This window comes from Neofelis nebulosa, chromosome 7 (assembly GCF_028018385.1).
Source record: "Neofelis nebulosa isolate mNeoNeb1 chromosome 7, mNeoNeb1.pri, whole genome shotgun sequence".
Classification (NCBI taxonomy): domain Eukaryota; kingdom Metazoa; phylum Chordata; class Mammalia; order Carnivora; family Felidae; genus Neofelis; species Neofelis nebulosa.
Genome location: NC_080788.1, coordinates 139,883,476 through 139,901,392, shown reverse-complemented (window position 1 = coordinate 139,901,392; position 17,917 = coordinate 139,883,476). Strand labels below are relative to the sequence as shown.

Below are 17,917 nucleotides of genomic sequence, written 5' to 3'. Positions count from 1 at the left end.
GACTCGGGATGCAGGGAAACCTGGTTGTGTCTTGGGTTTGTCTGGCTGATGACCTGTGGCAGGAGCCCTGGCCCCTTGGGTAACTGGGAATAGCTTCCCATAAAAAGGTAGTGTGAAGGCCAGTGACAGGGTATAAAGCACCTGCAAAACAAATCACCTCTCTGCAGTGTAGGGACCATTGTTCTGTCCCTATTTCACAGATGAGCAAACTGAGGCATGGCTAGCCGGGATCTGAACCTAGGCAGAGCCCCTGGTTTGTGTTTTTGTTTTCGTTTTTTAGCTTATTCTTATGGCAAGTTTTTTTTTTAATTAAAAAAATTTTTTTAATATTTATTTACTTTTGAGAGAGAGAGAGAGAGAGAGAGAGACAGAGAGAGAGTGCAAGCACGTGCACACGAGCGGGGCAAAGGCAGAGAGAGAAGGAGACACAGAATCCAAAGCAGGCTCCAGGCTCCGAGCTGTCAGCACAGAGCCCCACGTGGGGCTTGAACTCACGGACCTCGAGATCGTGACCTGAGCCAAAGTCAGACGCTTAACCAACTGAGCCACCCCGGCGCCCCTTAGGGCAAGTTTTGAAGATCTATACAAGCCGACAGGCTCCCATCATGAATCTCTGTACCCATCACCCGGCTTCAGTAATTACCAATTCACGGTCACTCTTGTTCTTCCACACCAAAACCTACCCAACCCTTCCTGTAAGTTTTCAAGCAAATCTCACGTGCCTATCTGTTCCGTGACTACCTCAGGGTGTTTCTAACGCATAAGAACTCTTTTCAAGAAGCTTAACTGTGCATCCATATGCTCACATCTACCAGAAATCAACAGTAATTCCTTACTAGCATCAACTCTCCAGGCGGTGTTCCAATTTCTGATGGCCTCACGATTTCATATTTTTTCCCAAGTTATTTTTTCTTTCTCTCTCTCTCTTTTTTTAAGTAGGCTCCATGCCCAACGTGGGGCCCAAACTCACAACCCCGAGATCGGGAGTCGTATGCCCCTCCGGCTGAGCCAGCCAGGCTCCCCACGGCTATTTTCTTGAATCAGGACCCGAGTTATTTGTCACATTGGGTTGGTTGATGTGTCTCTTACGTTTCTTTTAATTTAAAGGTTCCCCTGGCATCTCTCACTCTGTGTTTTCTTCCTTTCAGTTCGCTTGTTCGTGAAACCTGACTGTCTAGGGTTTCCCACAGCCTAGAGCAGTGCTGTCTAGTGGAGATTTAATTTGAAACATAAAGTAATGTAAATTTTCTAGTAGTCACATTTAAAAAAAAAAAAGGAAAAAGAAGCAGGCTAAATTAATCGTAACAGTGTGTGTGTGTGTGTGTGTGTGTGTGTGTATTATTTGAGAGGGAGAGAGAGCGCAAGCAGGGGAGAAGGGCGGAGGGAGAGAGAATGATTAGCAGGGAGCCTGACACGGGGCTGGATCCCATGACCCTGGGATCATGACCTGAGCTGAAATGAAGAGTCGGGCAGGAAATCTGCAACCACCTTAGATGGAGGTCTGACTACTGGTCCCATTTCACAGATGAGAAAGCAGAGGCCAGAGTCACACGGCTGGTACCTAGTGGAGCCAGGATTTGAACCCCGGTGCCTTGCTGCGCTGTCCCTCTTTATGGTGCCACTCCAATGGTAAACTAGAGCCAGCAGGTGCCCTCGGTAGCTCCCAGCTGGTTGGGGTACGCCCAAGGGTGCGGGGCACAGGTGGCTTCCTGGAGGAGGCGATCACCTGAGGCCTTGGCCCGGAGCAGTCCCACCAGGTGATCTCCCCCATACCGCTTTCATGCATCGATCTCATCTTCCTGGCTTTTCGGCTGGGATGCCCGGACGGCCAAAGCATGGTGTTGTTGGGGTGTGACTGGCACCGTCATCTGGACGGCTCGAGGGGTTCCCTTAATCCGGAGGCAGAGAGTCAGGGGGCTGAGGCAGCCAGGCAGCAGAGATGGAGGAGGTGGGGCAGGAGGGAGATGGTGGGAGGGGGAGATGCGGGAGGGGAGATGCAGGGCGGAGTGGGCTCCAGAGGGGGTGGAGTGTGGTGACCAGGATGGGTCAGTGGCCTTGAAGGGGCTCATAGCGTGGAGGGTGCGTCCTGTGTGGTCCCTCCACCTGCGGATCTAGGTGATCCTTCACCTCCTCAGAAGTCAGATGCGAATAAAAGAAACTCTTAAGGTTTTCTGCCTTTTGTCCATGTCGCAGCTTCCCTTGGTGCAAAGCTCTGTCAGCTTCCTGCCCTGTCTGCCTTCTGTCACCGATTTACAGCCTCCCTCCGGGTCTGTCTGTCCTGGTGTGGGAAGTTGGTGCCTGAGAAAAATCCCCCCAGGGACCGATTCACGCCCGCCCCCCTGCCCCCTGCCCACCTCCCAACCCCAGGCCCTGGAGTGGGGTAGACTCCCAGTGACCACTTTCTCAGTAAACACTCCCGCCGCTCACTTGAACTTGCCCAGGACCTCCTGCAGGAGGAAGAGCCATCCGGCCCTTAGCCCTTGGGACATCTGTCCGGACGAGGGTGGCTTGTTCAGCCAACGGAGAGGAGCCAGGGGCGGTGGTGTGCCAGCAAAAGTTAACAACGGGCTCTCCGGGAGAGAAAGGCCTCATGTGTAGCCTTTGGAGATTGTCGTGGTGGTGAGTTGATTCCTGCCATGGTTGATTTCAAGCCCGATGTGATGCTCAACGAGCTCACAAAGTTCCTAAGCATGTAACCATCGGCGCACGCCCTGGGCAGAGGTGTACCCCCTGCCTTCTGCCCATTCCCGCTCTCCTCGAGGAGCCCTTCCAACTCCTGTTATCCTTCACATTCAGCTTCATATCCCTTCCTCCGGGAAGCCTCCTGGGGCCCCGGCTGAGCTCTCCCTGCAGCGAGGCTCCCAGCCCCTGTGCTCCCCTTATGTCTGAGCTCACTCTGTGTCCACAGCCGCCCCGACTGTCTCTCTCCCTGCCAGGCCGGGTGTGCTGGAACCGCGTGAGACGCCTCTGACTTCCCCTCCACCGGCCCTGGCCCCCGGGGCTGGCGCTTGGGAAATATTTGACAGAAGGACGAATGACGACGAAGGTGACGAAGGTGACGCGGAAGGTGACGTCGGCAGCAAACGTGTGTAGCATGTGCCGTGCGCCCGCTGCGTTCTGAGCGCAGAAGCAGTGTTAACTCACTTGATCCTCAGAAAGACTCTGAGTGGGCACGGATAGCCCCATTTTACAGGTGAGGAAACTGAGCCTCAGGAGTTTAGTGGCCAAGCCAGGCCTGGGACTCTGTGCCAAAGTGCCCCCGTGTACCTGGGTTTCCCTCAGTCCTTTAGGGAGGGTGGGGCTTGTAGGATTGTCCTCATTTTGATAAACAACAAAACAGGCTCAGATTACCCCTCCCCACCATACACACACACACACACACACACACACATACACACACACACACACACACACACACACACAGAGTCTTTTCTTTCTCTTTGCACCTTTACGCCCATCCCGACTGCCATATTGTCAGTCCCTGGAGCATAGGACAGGGTCCTTGCTTCTCTGAATCCCCGATCCTGGCAGGCAGGGTAGCAGCTGACAGAGGCTTTGCCGAATTGCAATGCTTTTCCTGTTACTGGAGGTATTCTAGTAGAGTCTGGGCAGTGTTTCTGGTGTATTTGGACCATGATTTCTTGAACTCTACAGGTCGAGGCCCCAGGACTGCTTATGGCGGCCCAATCCAAAGCCACGGCCCTGTTCGCCCTTGGCCTTTCTGTTTTGAGACACTTAGGTTCAATCCATCCGTGAGAAGGGATGAGAGCTGTCAACTCTGTGTCAGGTGATTCACAGACCTGATCTCCCCAACTTCTCCAAGCAGCACCGTGAGACGGTTATGCTGGGTATGACAGCATCTGACTTCTGGGTGCAAGATGAACTTCAGAGAGGTCACCAACCCCCGGAAGACCACCCAGCTGTGAAGTGCAGAGTATGGCCTTAAACCAACGTCCTCACTTACTCTGCCCCACCAGGCTGCCTCCTTCTTGGGGCACGTGTGCGGTGGAGAAGGGGGTCGAACACAAGACCGCTGTTATCTCTTCATGTAACCCTGCCGAGGAAGGTTTACAGCTCAGCTGACTAGGGGTCTTGCAGACCCGCCCAGGGCTCTAATACCTTCGCAGACCCTGCCAGGGGGGAGGCGGGGTGAGGGGGGAGGCAACAGGACCCCAGGGTTTATCATTTCTGGTGCTAAAGCAGGTGGAGAATTCCCACTTCCCGAGCCAGGATCCAGGAGAATTTCTGACATGCACGAGCTTGCCTAGGCCCCTTGTATTTCATGGTTTGGGAACTAGAAACAAAAGCCTCTGAGATGCCCTGCCTGGCCCACTCTGAATCTGTGCCAGGCACGGGCCGCACCCAAAATGCTCACCTTCCCACACAGTCTACGCTGAAGCCTGCCACAGGGGAAATGGGGGACACGGTTCTGTGTGCCTGCTTACTGCCAAGTCCCGTAGCCTCTCTGAGACTCCGTTTCCTTATTGGGGAAAGGGGTTTGGTTTTTAACAGGTTCTCAGCAGGGATTGCTGTTAGTAGGAGTTTGCATTGATGAGATACCAGATCCCTTGTCTTCAGTCTCTGGCTCCCTGGCTCCAATTTCTGTAGGCACCCCTCAGGGCCAATCCAACATAAAAGCAATGGGCATGAAAGCAGTGTTCAATGGGCCGGTCTCAGACTGAGAAAGGCAGGCAGGTGTGGCCTGGGTATCTTCTCTGAATAGGGTCAGGCAGGTTCCTACACCTGTCTCCAGAAAATCCAATTTTTGGATCGTTTGCTGAAACACATCAAGAACTTAATTCCCTTCCTGTTTTGCTTGGCATTTCTGAAAATGATCACAGGACAGGAAAACAGAGATGTTGATCAGCATTTAGAAGAGGAAAAAAAAAAGAAAAACTGAAACACTTAGGATTGGGAAATTGGTTATATATGTTAAAAATTATGCTCCAAAGCCTTTGCCAAAAAAAGAGAGAGAATATTTCTGACATCATGTCAAGCAGGAGAAAAAGCAGAGCATAAATTGTATAGACAACACAATAGGAAAAGAATCTGAAAGGCAAGATACCAAATTATTAACTAATGGTGTTTGCCTTTGAGCCTGGGATCCTGGGTTGCTTTTGTGTTTTCTTTATTCTTTGTAGTAGCTTCCAATTTTTCTATGAAGAATATATATTACTTTTGTAACCAAGATATTTGAATAAACCGAGTGTTTTCTCCTATTTAAGAAAAATAGGGAATGAATCATGGGCTAGCTTATATGTAAGGAAGATAATCAGCCAGCTTGCGTTCAAAGCGAAAGACTTGCTTACATAAAAACTGGTAAATAAATACGCAATCATGTTTTCATTTTAAATGACATGTTTAAAGTATTTATGAACTGTTTCTTCAGTGGTTTCCTGTTTACCCAACCACCAGCTCCAAGCAGGTGGATTCAGCAGGCTTCTAAAACCCAAGGAAAAGTACCCAGATGAGTACTGGGGATGGGGAGGGCCGTCCTAGAAAGATGCGGTTTCCTGCCGGGCACAAGCCTCTCAATGTCAAGGGCTCAGACCGATTTCCTGAATTTGGGGTCCCCAGGAAACAAAAGGAAAAGGCAGAAGCAAATCCTTTCCTGATCTGTGTTCTTGATTTTGACTCGTGCCTCTGTTGCCTGGGTTACGGCTTTGAGTGATTTTTTTTTTCACGACGGTGGCAGAGATAGTGTGTTTTGTGAGCCCTTTTAGACGTGAGCCTGTCGGTCTGCTGCCTTTGCTCAGGGAGGACCATTCAGTACCACAGTCTGTTTCCCTCCTAAGTGTGTAGATGTTCCTCTGTTGGGTTCTGGTGTATTTGCAGAAGACCTGAAAGGAGCAGCCTGCTTTTCCTTCCTCTGTGTGTTGCCTCTGCTTTCCGCCACCCACCCCCCCCTCCCCGGTTTATTCAGCTGCCTCAGCTCGTCACCCTAGGGCAGGTCAGCTCTGACCTGTGAGATAACAGAGCTGTGTAATGAAAGACCTTGGATGACAGAGCCTCACTGGTGGCATTCAGATCCCAGCTCCGACATTTACTCATAGTGGGACATCAATTCAGGGGCCCCCCTCTCTGGGTCTGGGTCCCCCCACTTGTAGGACACGGCGCTTTATCGCCAGCGTGTGGGTTGTGGTGAGAACCCAGAGGATCACTCCTCACACTCATTAAGCCTCGGCTCCATTTTCTGCTTCAGGAATAATAGTCACTTCCAACGTCCCCGCCAGATCCAAGGGTGGTTCTGTGGGGTGAATACCCTTGGTGGCCCCCCTCTGCCCCTTCAGCCACAGCCCCCGTAGTCCGAACAGACTCTCGGGAGAAGTTCCCCAGGTCTCTTGCAAGGAAAATCCCCATGGCTGGTACTTATTCTTACAGTAAACAGGTGTCCAGGGCCAGGGACATGCAAGGTGTCCCCGTCGGGGCTGTTAGCGCCCAGCTGGGGCTGCCAGTATTACATCCCGCTGTGGGAAGCACCCACAGTGGGGTCCCTCTCCTCATGCCCTTGCCTAGGCAGGGAGGCGTGATGTCCTCACGGGAAGAACCAGCCCAGCCCAGCCTAGCTTGGCCTCTGACTAGCTCTGTTTTGCCTCCGGAGACATTTCCTTGACTCTCCAGTGGTTATACCATTCCTGCCTAGTGGGTTTACTGGGAGGAACACTTAAGGCAGTTCTAGGTGGCAAGGGAGCCCAGGCGTGGGGCCGAGATATACTTGTGGCACGAGTAATGGCCCAGTCTACCCCACTGCCACCGCTTTTCCCAGTGAGTTGTACCTCCCACTTAGCTTGGGTCTTGGACCCTCATGGGAAAGGAACCGAAAACTGCCCACAAAGGCGACTCAGACTTTAGTGACATGTCACAAGTTGGATGGGGGGCCGAAGAGGCAGCAGAGAGGCAGTGTGCGTGTGTGCATGTGTGTGGTCTCTGTGTGTGTGTGTGTGTGTGTGTGTGTATCAGTGGGTGACAACAGAGGCCCAGGACGGGAAGAGAGGAGACCTCGCCATTTGGCACTGGATTTGGGACGCTTGGAAATAAGCCATGTGTGTGACTGTCCAGCATCCTCTGGGGATGCCACCGGGGGTCACAGAGGCAAAGTGCAGTTTCTTGGGCCCTTGACTCTCTCTCCCACCAGGTTCTGCGTGCCTCGTGGGCAGGTGTCTGAGCTGCGGAGCCCAGAGCACTGTCAGTAAGTGGCTCGGGGAGGCCGGGACAAGAGGAGTCCTGGCATTGTGTGGGCACCTGCACGCACCGTCCTGCTCTATCGGCAGCACGACGGCTGTGGACAGGCTCCCCTGGTGCAGGGGAGAGAGGAGAGGCTCAGAGAAGGCCGGGACTTGCCCTACGTATCTCAGCAAACCATCGGCCAAGCCTGGGTCAGAATGCTGGGCTGCGGGCCAGCAGGCCAGTGTCCCCCTCACCCCACCCCTGCCCAGGGGCTGTAGCAGCCGGAGGCCACCTGCTGAGAAGCCTGCTCTCAGCCACCAGATAGACCTTCAAAGGAGCTGACTTTGCAGAGAGTTGTAGGTCTATGAATGGCTGCCATGGGCCCCCCTGGGAAAGGACCCTCTTCCCTTGGGGAAGGCCTGCGGCTCGGGGCTGCTGAGCTGAGAAGTGAAGTCCCATCCGTGCCCCAGAGCCTTTAGGATGTGGGTGCTGGCTTGCACGGTGAGGCCCATAGGGGAAGAAGCCTCGAAAGTCCCAAATCTGTCTGTAGTGACAAAGAGGTCTCCTTGGAACACGTTTTCTCGAGGAGGCCAGAGGCCATCCTCAGGGGATTCCAGGGCTTAATGACTGTGGCTTCTGATGGCCAGATGCCTCTTACTGTCACTGCAGAAGTCTGGTCTCCCAGGATGCCTGGCTGAGCCTACCCAGGTGCGGGCCCCACGAGCCAGGAGGGTGCTGTTAGGTCTGGTTCTGGGTCACCTGATCCCCCGCAGCCCTGCTCTGTGCTAGTCTAAGAAAGTTTTCTCCCTGATGGGACCAGCTTAGTCCTGTCAGATCATTACCTTTTCTTTAATCTAAAGAATCCTTTCTAAACAGTTATTAAGCTTCAAAATTACAACAATTTATTAGCCATACCTTAGACTTTAGTTAATTTCATTGATCACAGTCATCTTGTCTGTAACATCTTTTCCTTTCTGGGATTATTTGATGGGATTAATGTGACTGGAATGCACAGACAAGTAAAAAAAAAATTTTTTTTTTTTTTTTTTAGAAAAACTCCTCCCCAGAATCTGAGTATGGCAAGCAGTTTTGGGGTCCCTAGCAGCATCCCAGTGCCCAGCACAGAGCCCATACATAGTAGATGCTCAGTGAATGCACTTCCCCCAATAGTCACAGAATGGACCAGAGGGCCACCTGCCCCGCCACCCTGCGGTCCCTCCTGTCCCCTCACTGCCTCTCCCCTGCACAGGCTCCTGGAGGCAGGTGCCAGTGTGAATTGTCCCCTCCCTTCATTTGTAGGACAGACCCAGGGTGTGGGAAACAGGCAACCTGGAGGATTTTGGCTCCTTATTTGCATTCTTTTTCATTTTGTTTAATATATTGAAATTTCTGCGAAGGGATATGCATGCTCATGATAAGAATTTCCATGAAATTCTATGAAATTCTTTTACGAAGGTGTGTGGAGCGACCAGGAAACCTGCCTCCTGGCTCTGACCCCTCCCCCTCCCAGAGGTGCTCTTCTGGGTTTCTCGAGGCTCCTTCCAGGCATCCTCTTTTAGGTTTTTGGTTTTTTTTTAAATGTGTATTTATTTTTGAGAGAGAGAGAGAGAGAGAGCGAGTGGGAGAGGGGCAGAGAGAGAAGGGAGACACAGAATCCTAAGCAGGCTCCAGGCTCTGGGCTGTCAGCACAAAGCCTGATGCGGGGCTCCAACTCATGGATGGTGAGATCGTGACCTGAGTTGAAGTCGGACGCTCAACCCACTGAGCCACCCAGGCGCCTCTCATTGTTTGAGGAGGACACGGGAGCATCCCCAAAGCACCACATCATGGTCGCCTGTGCATTTAACAAGCCAGCCACCCGCTGCTGTTTTAATGCCTGGGTGAGACCCCAGACAGAGCAGGCACTTCCCAGCTCCTTTCAGGAGGCTTCCAGTTCTATTATTATTTGTAGAGGAATGAACCAAGGCTAGAAGAGGCTAAGTGGTGGTCCCAGGTGACACGGCTGGGGAGGAGTGCAGCCAGGATTCCGTCCTCGTGGTGGCCTCAGGACCAGGAGGAGGAGGGGAATCAGGGAAGGAAGGAGCAGGGAGGGGCGAGGCATCGCTGACCTGGGAGTCTATTGCCTCCACGTGCCCCAATTCGTGTGTCTCCTGCTTCCCACTGCTTTGGCTGCCACAAATGATGTGTGCAGACCCACCTTGCCCGCGGCCATTGCCCCTGCTGAGCGCACCCGTACCCCTGTCCCCACCTGGCCCGCCTTTGTACCTCTCCCACCTGTCCTTGCATCCTAGCCATTCATTGCCGGACACTTCCGGTCAGAAGAGAGCCCAGAGGCCCCTTCTGCTGCCCTCGCTTTACTAATTGGCAAAGTGGGGGTCCAGAGAGGGGGTGGCTTGCCCAAGGTTCAACCCGGAGGCAACACCCTTTGCTCCCCTTGGGCTTCCCGGCGGTGGGGGAGCATGCTAGGCAGGTCCAATTGCAGGGGCTCTGGAAGGACCCCAGAGAGCCTCCCCACAGGATCAGGCTGTCACCTTGCCCTGCAGGTGTGTCCCAGTGTGCAGTAGGTAAACCCGCGCTGGGCTCTATCTTTTCCCTGGAGGGGATCCAGTAGGGTGGGGAGGGAGGCCCAGCATGATGAGTCCTAGCAGTCGAGGCCCAAGCTGCCGGGCTGGGAGCTGTCTGGACTCTCCCAGTTCTCAGGACGGGGTTTCTGCCCATTCCTGAGTTGAGGGGGGGGACCATGATGGGTCCCAGGTGCTCACGGTTTGCGGGACCCACGTCTCTTAGCTGCGAGGACTGAGAGAAAGGGCCTGGGGAGGGTGGCGTGGACAGGGCCTGATTTCTCCTCAAGTTTGTTCCCCTCAGAAAGCCCTTTGCAAAGGCAGTTTGTCTCCCAGGTGTGGGCAGAAGCCCACCAGCTGTGAGGAGTCAGAGTCCCAGGGGAAAGCCTGGGTGTCTGCAGGTGGTGGGAGGAGGGGACCAGGCTCCACGTGACTCTGACCCACAGCGGCGTTGGGAAGTGGCTTAGTCTTTCCCCATCGGGCAGTGCCCACACTGGACTGCAGTGGCTCAGGGAACCCGCAGGGAAGAGGAGGAGAAGAGGTGTCACGGGTACAAATCAGCACAATAACAACCACAGAAGTGACAGGCACTCTACAGTTTATGACATCTTGCGAGGTGTCCCGTCCAGGTACCGCTGATTTTCAAGTGTGGACCCATGAGGCCCAGAGAAACCAAGTGACTTGTCTGAGGTCGCTCTGCTGTCTCGTGAGTTTGGACTGTGGTCTGGAAGCCAGCTCTCTGTGCCCCACCTGACAGAGCTCCACAGAGGTCAGGAGGCCCGCAGGTGCTGGGGGTGATGGAGGGTGGAAACCTAAAGGTTAGGCCCCGAAGGGAAGTACGATGGGGCTCCTGCTGTCACCACCCAAGGATGAGGTGTCTGGGAGCATGAGCACATGTGTACTGGGATGCTCTTTTCCCTGGGAACTCCCAAGATGTAGTGGCCCCACAGCAGGGCAAAGACCACACCTCTGATAGTCCCAGATCCATCCATCCATCCATCCATTCACCCATCCAACCATCCATCCAACCATCCATCCATCCATCCATCCATCCATCCATCCACCCATCCATCCATTCATCCAATCATCCATCCACCCATCCATCCATCCAACCATCGATCCATCCAACCATCCATCCATCCATCCATCCAACCATCCATCCACCCATTCATTCATCCATCCATCCATCCATCCATCCATCCATCCATCCAACCATTCATCCATCCATCCATCCAACCATCCATCCATCCATCCACCCACCCACCCATCCATCCATCCACCCATCCATCCATTCATCCATCCATCCATCCATCCATCCATCCATCCACCCATCCATCCATCCAACCATTGATCCATCCAACCATCCATCCATCCATCCATCCACCCATCCATCCACCCATCTAACCATCCACCTTCCATCCATCCACCCACCCATCCACCCATCTAACCATCCACCCATCCATCCATCCACCCACCCATCCATCCATCCAACCATTCATCCATCCATCCATCCAACCATCCATCCATCCATCCATCCACCCATCCATCCATTCATCCATCCATCCATCCATCCATCCATCCATCCATCCATCCACCTCTGCTAGGTGGGCACCTGCAGTGATTCCGATACCTGCTCACACCTCACAACACCCTCTGAGTTAAAACTCACCATGGCCTTCAGACATAGAAATGATTATCCCCATTGCACACCCAAGAAAACAAACTCAGAGAGCGTCCCTAAGGAGGAAGCAGTCGGGATTTGAACTCAGAGCTCATGTGTGTTCCACACTGCTTTGTGCTGTGACGATTTTGCCAGGGCTTCTATTTTTCTAGCCCTCAGTACCCCACAGATCCCCACTTTGATGACAGAGTCAAAGAAGTAGCTGACTGTTTGGGTTTGCTGTAGAAAATGTGTCTTGGTTAAGGGGCTGTGGAGGTTTAGCTCCGAAAGGACCTATAAGGACTGGAGTTGGACAGTCCAGCCCCAAGAACTAGAAAGTGGCCCATCGCTCAGTAGGAGAAGAGTTTCGCTCCAGTCTAAGAAAGGTCTTTTTAACAGTAGAACTCTCCTGAGATGGAGCGGGCTGCCTGGTAAAGAAGGGAGCTCCCCATCCCTGGAAGTGTGTGCACTAAGAAAGATACTCACAGGTCAAGGGATTCCTAGACTGGGTAGGCATTGGAAGTGATGTACTCAGGGAGTCAAATCTTAGTAAGTTCTGATCATTTGACTCATGGTCTTGAGATAGTCTGAATCCTCAAAGCAACACACTTTGTGTGCTTAAAAAAAAAACTAGACTGTATTTTGGGGGAAGTTTCAGGTTCACAGAAAAATTGAGCAGAAAGTACAGAGACTTCCCATATATTCCCTGCCCCCCCACATGCACAGCCTCCCCTGTGATCAACATCCCCCACCAGAGTGGTGCATTTATTACAATGAATACCTATACTGATACATCATTATCACCCAACATCCACAGGGTTCCCTTGGCATTGTATATTCTACGGGTTTGGACAAATGTATAATGACGTGTATTTCCCACTACAGCATCGTAAGATTAGTTTCACTGCCTCTCCCTAATCCTTGGCAACTACTTCTCTTTTTACAATCCCCTAGCTTTGCCTTTTCCACAATGTGATATAATTGAAACCATACAGTATGTAGCCTTTTCAGATGGGTGTCTTTGATTTAGTAATTCCATCCATCTATCCATCCATCCATCCATCCATCCTCACATCATTCCATCCATCCATCCATCCATCCATCCATCCATCCCCTCATCCATCCATCCATTCATCCATCCATCCATCCTCACATCATTCCATCCATCCATCCATCCATCCATCCATCCCCTCATCCATCCATCCATTCATCCATCCATCCATCCTCACATCATTCCATCCATCCATCCATCCATCCATCCATCCATCCATCCATCCTCACATCATTCCATCCATCCATCTATCCATCCATCCACTCATCCATCCATCCATCTATCCATCCATCCATCTATCCATCCATCCAGTCATCCAGCAAAAACCGAGAAGTGCCTGCGTTATGCTGAGTGTGGTTCTCTGTGCAGGGGAGGCAGCAGTGAACTCACAGAGGAGATTCTGCTTTCATTCTGAAAACCAGTCCTTGGCATTACCCTCTGAACTTTCAGGCCAGACACAGTCATTATGTTAGTAGAGACCACATGGCACAGCTATTTCCCCTGCTTGGTCCCTGCTTGGCCAGTATCTTCCTGAATTTGGTTTAAGCCAAAGCCTTTAGTTCCCCCCACTCCTCCAACCTAGACTCAGTTATTTGAACCTTCCCCTGTGTATACATGACAGAGCCTGAGTCCTAGAGAGGCTGAGACATTTCCCCCGATGGCGAGCGAAGGGCTTGGCTGGGGTTATGTCCCCGTGCTGAGACTGTTTCTTCACCCCTACCCTGAGGGGCTTGGAGCACAGAATTGCAGGGGTTTTGTGAATTTAGGGCAGACCTGAGATACGACCTTAGGGTTGCGCCTGTTGTGGGGACGGCACGGGGTCATTCTTGTTTTCCATGTTTTTCCGAACTTCTCCTGGCTGTTCCCCACACCTGCCTGCCTTCTCTACAGCATGAAAGGGGAAAGCAGCAAACTCCTTCCTCGAGCCTGTGGGGCCCCCCATCACCCCACTGCTGCCAGGGCCTAGAAGGCCATAGAATAGTTTTCCTCCACAGGATGTAACAGCACCCTCTGGGGTGGCCCACCCCACCCCCAGCCAAGCCCTTCTCTCCTTTAGAGAAAGGACCCCGTGATCTCACATCTGGATCACAGCTCCTACTTCCTGTGGGACGGCGGGAGCCACAGGTAGCCTGTGACTCAGGGAGGCACATTCTAACCTGCCTGGGAGAGCAACGCCCATTGCCCACCCCAACCCAGGCTCACGAACCACCTGCCCTCAGCAGCTCTGACTGGGCACCGACTGCACACGTGGGGCTTTGCAGGCAAGCACGAGCCCATTTCTACCTTTGTAACCACCCTGCCAAGTCATATTTATGCTCAGGAAATGAGGGGGAAAATAGTTGGCTCAAAAATGTTACCCAGGGGATGAGAGCAGAGCTGGGACTCCAAACCATGCAAAGCCCATGCTCTGAGCTGTGCCCGGTTTTATCCATGACAGGCAGGACTAGCACAGGAGGGAGCGTTTACAAACCCTCTCCCATCTGCCACCTGATTTAACTCCAGCCACCCTGGGAAGCCAGCAAGTAGAGTTCTTTGCAGACAGAGAAGCTGAGTCCCAGAGAGGTTAAGAAACTTGCCTAGGGTCACACAGGGCCAATGATCAGCACAGCTGTGAGATAAAAGCCAGGTTCCAGAGTCTACACCCCACACCCATCCCTGCTGTACGACGCTTGCTCCTTACTGCTTATGTCCAAGGCAGCTGCCCAGAATCTACAGAAATCAGATAGCTAAATTGTTTACACAAACACACACATGCCTGTCTCGATTCAGGGAGAAGACAAATCTAGAACAAACAAGATCATTCCTCCTGTTTGGGAGCCGTTCTTGTGACTTGCCAGGACTAGGAAAGGGAAAGAACTCCCCCACCCCCCCCCACAGGACTTGAGGGAACTTTAGCCCTTGTGACACTCACCTGCAGACTCTCTCTTGGTGCTGGGACCTCCTGTCCTCCTGGCGACGGCGAGGCGACTGGACCAGCCCCTGTCCAGGACTCACCTTGTCCAGAGCGAGCCACGGGAGCACCTCGGTGGCTCCCTCCGTGCGGCAGGGCAGCCCGATGTCCCCACCCCTCCTAGGAGCCGCCAGAGCAGAGCCGGAGTGGCGGAGGGAACAGCTCATCTTTCAAGGGCTGGGTGGTGATGTCATCACCCTCCTGGGCACTTCCTCCCTCCACCTCCAGCCCAGCCCAGTGCTCCTACCCAGCGACAGGGCCAGGCTGGTTACACTTTCTAGAACCCAGGCAGGCAGAGGCCACACCGAGGTGGTTACAGCTACCCTGTGAACCTTGAGAGCTCGGTGAGCCACATGGAAGATTTCCAGGTTTGCCCGAGGAATGTTCTATTGTGTAGCCTGGCTGCTCTTTAGAGCCACAGGGTGGCCAATGTGTCGGGGGCTCAAAATCAGCCGGTCCTGGATCAGGGTCCCCGTACTCCCTTCCTTGGCTAAGGGCTTGGGGGTAAGTAGCTTAACCTCTCTGAGTCGTGAGGCAGAGCTGAGATCGTGGCCAGGGTCACAGGGGATGTGGTCAGGATTAACAGCTTTTGCTGTGTGTCAGACACTTTTTCTAGGCACATCAATGGATTAACTCAGCTAATCCTCACTGGAACCCAGGCAGCCTGGCTCCAGAGTCTGTGGTCGGAACCACTGTGCTGTCCCTTTTCTCTGTCACGTGCAGTGATGGATGTGAAAAGTGGATGTGTCACTTTTCAGGTGACCCCTAAATCCTAAATAGTATTCTTCCTTCTGGTGTTGAGGCAGGTAGCTGGCGGGCTCCGTAAGTGACCGAGTGTGTCTAATACAACATTTAACTCGTATCATTATTTTCCTCACGTGGTTGTTTTTATGACTGAGTTCCAGTGTAAAAAGCGGTCATGCCTCCCAAAGGGGCGACAGAAACGTGGAAACAACTTTAGAGAAAGAAGACCTTTCCTTGGCTTGTTCTGTGGCCACACGTAAGGTTTGCGCTGCCCCCTCCCCCCCTCCCCTCCACTGATCTGGGGGGTGTTAGGCAATGATTTCTTCCCTCTTCAACACTGATTGGCTTCCTTGGCTTTTCTCTGGAGACTTCCTGACAATCTGTAGCACTTAACGTTTCCAGCAGTTGATAAGCTGGAAAGTTGCAGGGGCTTTCAAGTGTATATATTTTTACAGCCTTGAAACCTTTCCTCGAAAAGAGACCAGATAAAGTGGACGTGGTGGAGGTGGGGTGCGGGGGGGGGGGATAGATAGGAAGGTCAGATCCCCACCTATCTCCTTTTCCCCTGTCATTCCTCTGAAGCAAGCCTACAAACAGTGATCGAGCCTACAAACAGTCACCATAGAGAGAGGAAAACTGAGTCACAGAATAGTTCACTGGGATCCAGGCCTGGCTTGGCTGTAGAGTGAAGTCCCTCCCCAGCCTGGGTGCCTCAGTTGACTCCTCAGGGTACTGGCCCCTCCTACCACATGGGAGCCCTTAATAGGCTCCCCCAGGGGTCCCTGAGCCCCTAAAATGGTGTCCAGAATTGCACGCGTGTGCTTTTTCCAGCTGAGAGGGTTGCCTTCGTCAAGTTACTGAAGACCAAAGCATGTTGAGACCCAACAGAACAGAGACCTTGTGAAGTCCCCAACTGGTACATTCTCGGGTTTCAGGTCTACGAGATGAAAATCCTCAGATATCCGAATCCGGTGTTGAGGCTTTGGTAGATGCTATTGAGAGAGCTCCAAAAGGCATCCATCCACCCACACACTTTTCCATATGCTGCCATAATACAGTTTTTGAAAAATACCGTCTTGATCCAGGTGGAGGCTGGTCAGTTTTTCTTAGCGGCTAAGTTCACATTCTGACACCTTCCTTGCCAGGCTCTCACACTCTGGGCTACTATGTACCTAATCATCCTGTGGCCAGGTACCACATAACTGTGGACACCCCCAATACCCTGGAACTCAAAAAACTGTTCATATTAGCCATTCCCAGGGAGCCTAGGAATCCTCGCTAACCCCACCCTTCTTGCCATAGGTAAGCCGCTCCCTACAGCTCTGGTGTGCTGCTACCCTGTCCCTGGGTACAGCCCCTTGTGTGGATCTGCCTGGAAGCCTTCTCATATTTGGAACTAAAGTAACACAAAGTTCTATCTTTCATCTATCCAATTATCATTGTGTTGTGTCTTGCCATCAAAAGAATATTTAAATCTTATCAAACAATTATCCACTCTTCCATTCACCTACAAGTGTATCTACCCATTCATCCAAGTATCCATCCATCCATCCATCCATCCATCCATCCATCCATCCATTCATCTGTCCATCCACCAACCCACCCACCTTTCCACTAACCCATCCATCCATCCATCCATCCATCCATCCATCCATCCATCTGTCCATCCACCAACCCACCCACCTATCCACTAACCCATCCATCCATCCATCCATCCATCCATCCATCCATCCATCCACCAACCCACCCACCTATCCACTAACCCATCCATCCATCCATCCGTCCATCCATCCACCCATTCATCTACTCACCCACCCACGTATCCAGCTACCCATGAACTCACGTCTCAGACATCCACATAGCTAGGCTGTGCATTGGTAGAAAGAAATGAATAAATCTGCCTGCCTGCCACGGAGGCCAGTCCCTTGCTTAGGGTCAGAACCTAGGTGAGGCACCAGGTCCTTTCAAAAGGAGCTCTGTGTGGACTCAGTAACCACCCACTTTAATTTTTATCTGTATTAGCATATTTTCTGTACTTCATTTTTGCTATGAGGAAACTTGACTAAACCCTTCCTGCAAAATCACTGCACCCACTGACTTCTTATACTCCTCACCACTGAGTCCGCTTGGCTGGGGCCTGCAGAGAGGGTTCGGCCGTGCCAGGACTCCCAGCTCCAGCTAGCACAGCTGCATTCAGAGAGAACCAGAGGGGGATTGAGTTATTTCTATACAACCCTCATGGCTTCCCCATGAAGGCAGGGCCCCTTTGCGAGGCATGGGGGGAACCTGCCCAGGCCCCCTGGCCTTTCCAGCCTCAGGCCCAGCTCCTAAGCTTTAGCCTCATGGAACCACCTAAGGTTCCTGAATGCACAGATCATGCTTACTTCTGGACTTTTGCACATGCCGTAATCTCCGCCCGGAGCTCTCTTCCTTTGCCCTCACCTGTCAAGCCTTGCCCTTCCCTTAGGGGGCTGCTCAGGAAAACTTCCTGCTGTGCCTGGTTGGGGTGTGGGGCCTGTCTGCACTCAGCAGCCTGACTGTGTCCTCCCACAGCCTTGGGGTTTCCTCTGTGCCCCCTGGATGTGAATTCCATGAGCAGGGACTCCTGTTTTTACTTATTGCCTGTCTATCAGCCAGCACAGAGTAGGCACCCTATGAATACATGTTAATGGAATGAAGACACAACCCAGTCGATGGACAAAAGCCCCCAGATCCAACCTTTTTGGGGCGAAGAAAAGACCACACAAAATAGAACAGTACAAAAGCAAGCCATAGACATGTAT

The 17,917-nt window shown here is 52.5% G+C and overlaps 1 protein-coding gene across 3 annotated transcripts in view; it reads right to left on the bottom strand.

The window, feature by feature from the left end:
- LOC131517720 (B2 bradykinin receptor-like) overlaps positions 1 to 15,082 on the bottom strand; it is a 52,916-nt gene extending 37,834 nt beyond the window's left edge. Inside the window, exon 1 of one of the 3 annotated variants that reach the window (XM_058740220.1) lies at positions 14,352 to 15,082. The gene's annotated coding sequence lies outside the window, so the exon portion shown is untranslated. The remainder of the gene's footprint in view (positions 1 to 14,351) is intronic. The other 2 variants (XM_058740219.1, XM_058740218.1) reach the window with 2 other exon arrangements.
- Between the last annotated feature and the right edge of the window lie 2,835 nt (positions 15,083 to 17,917).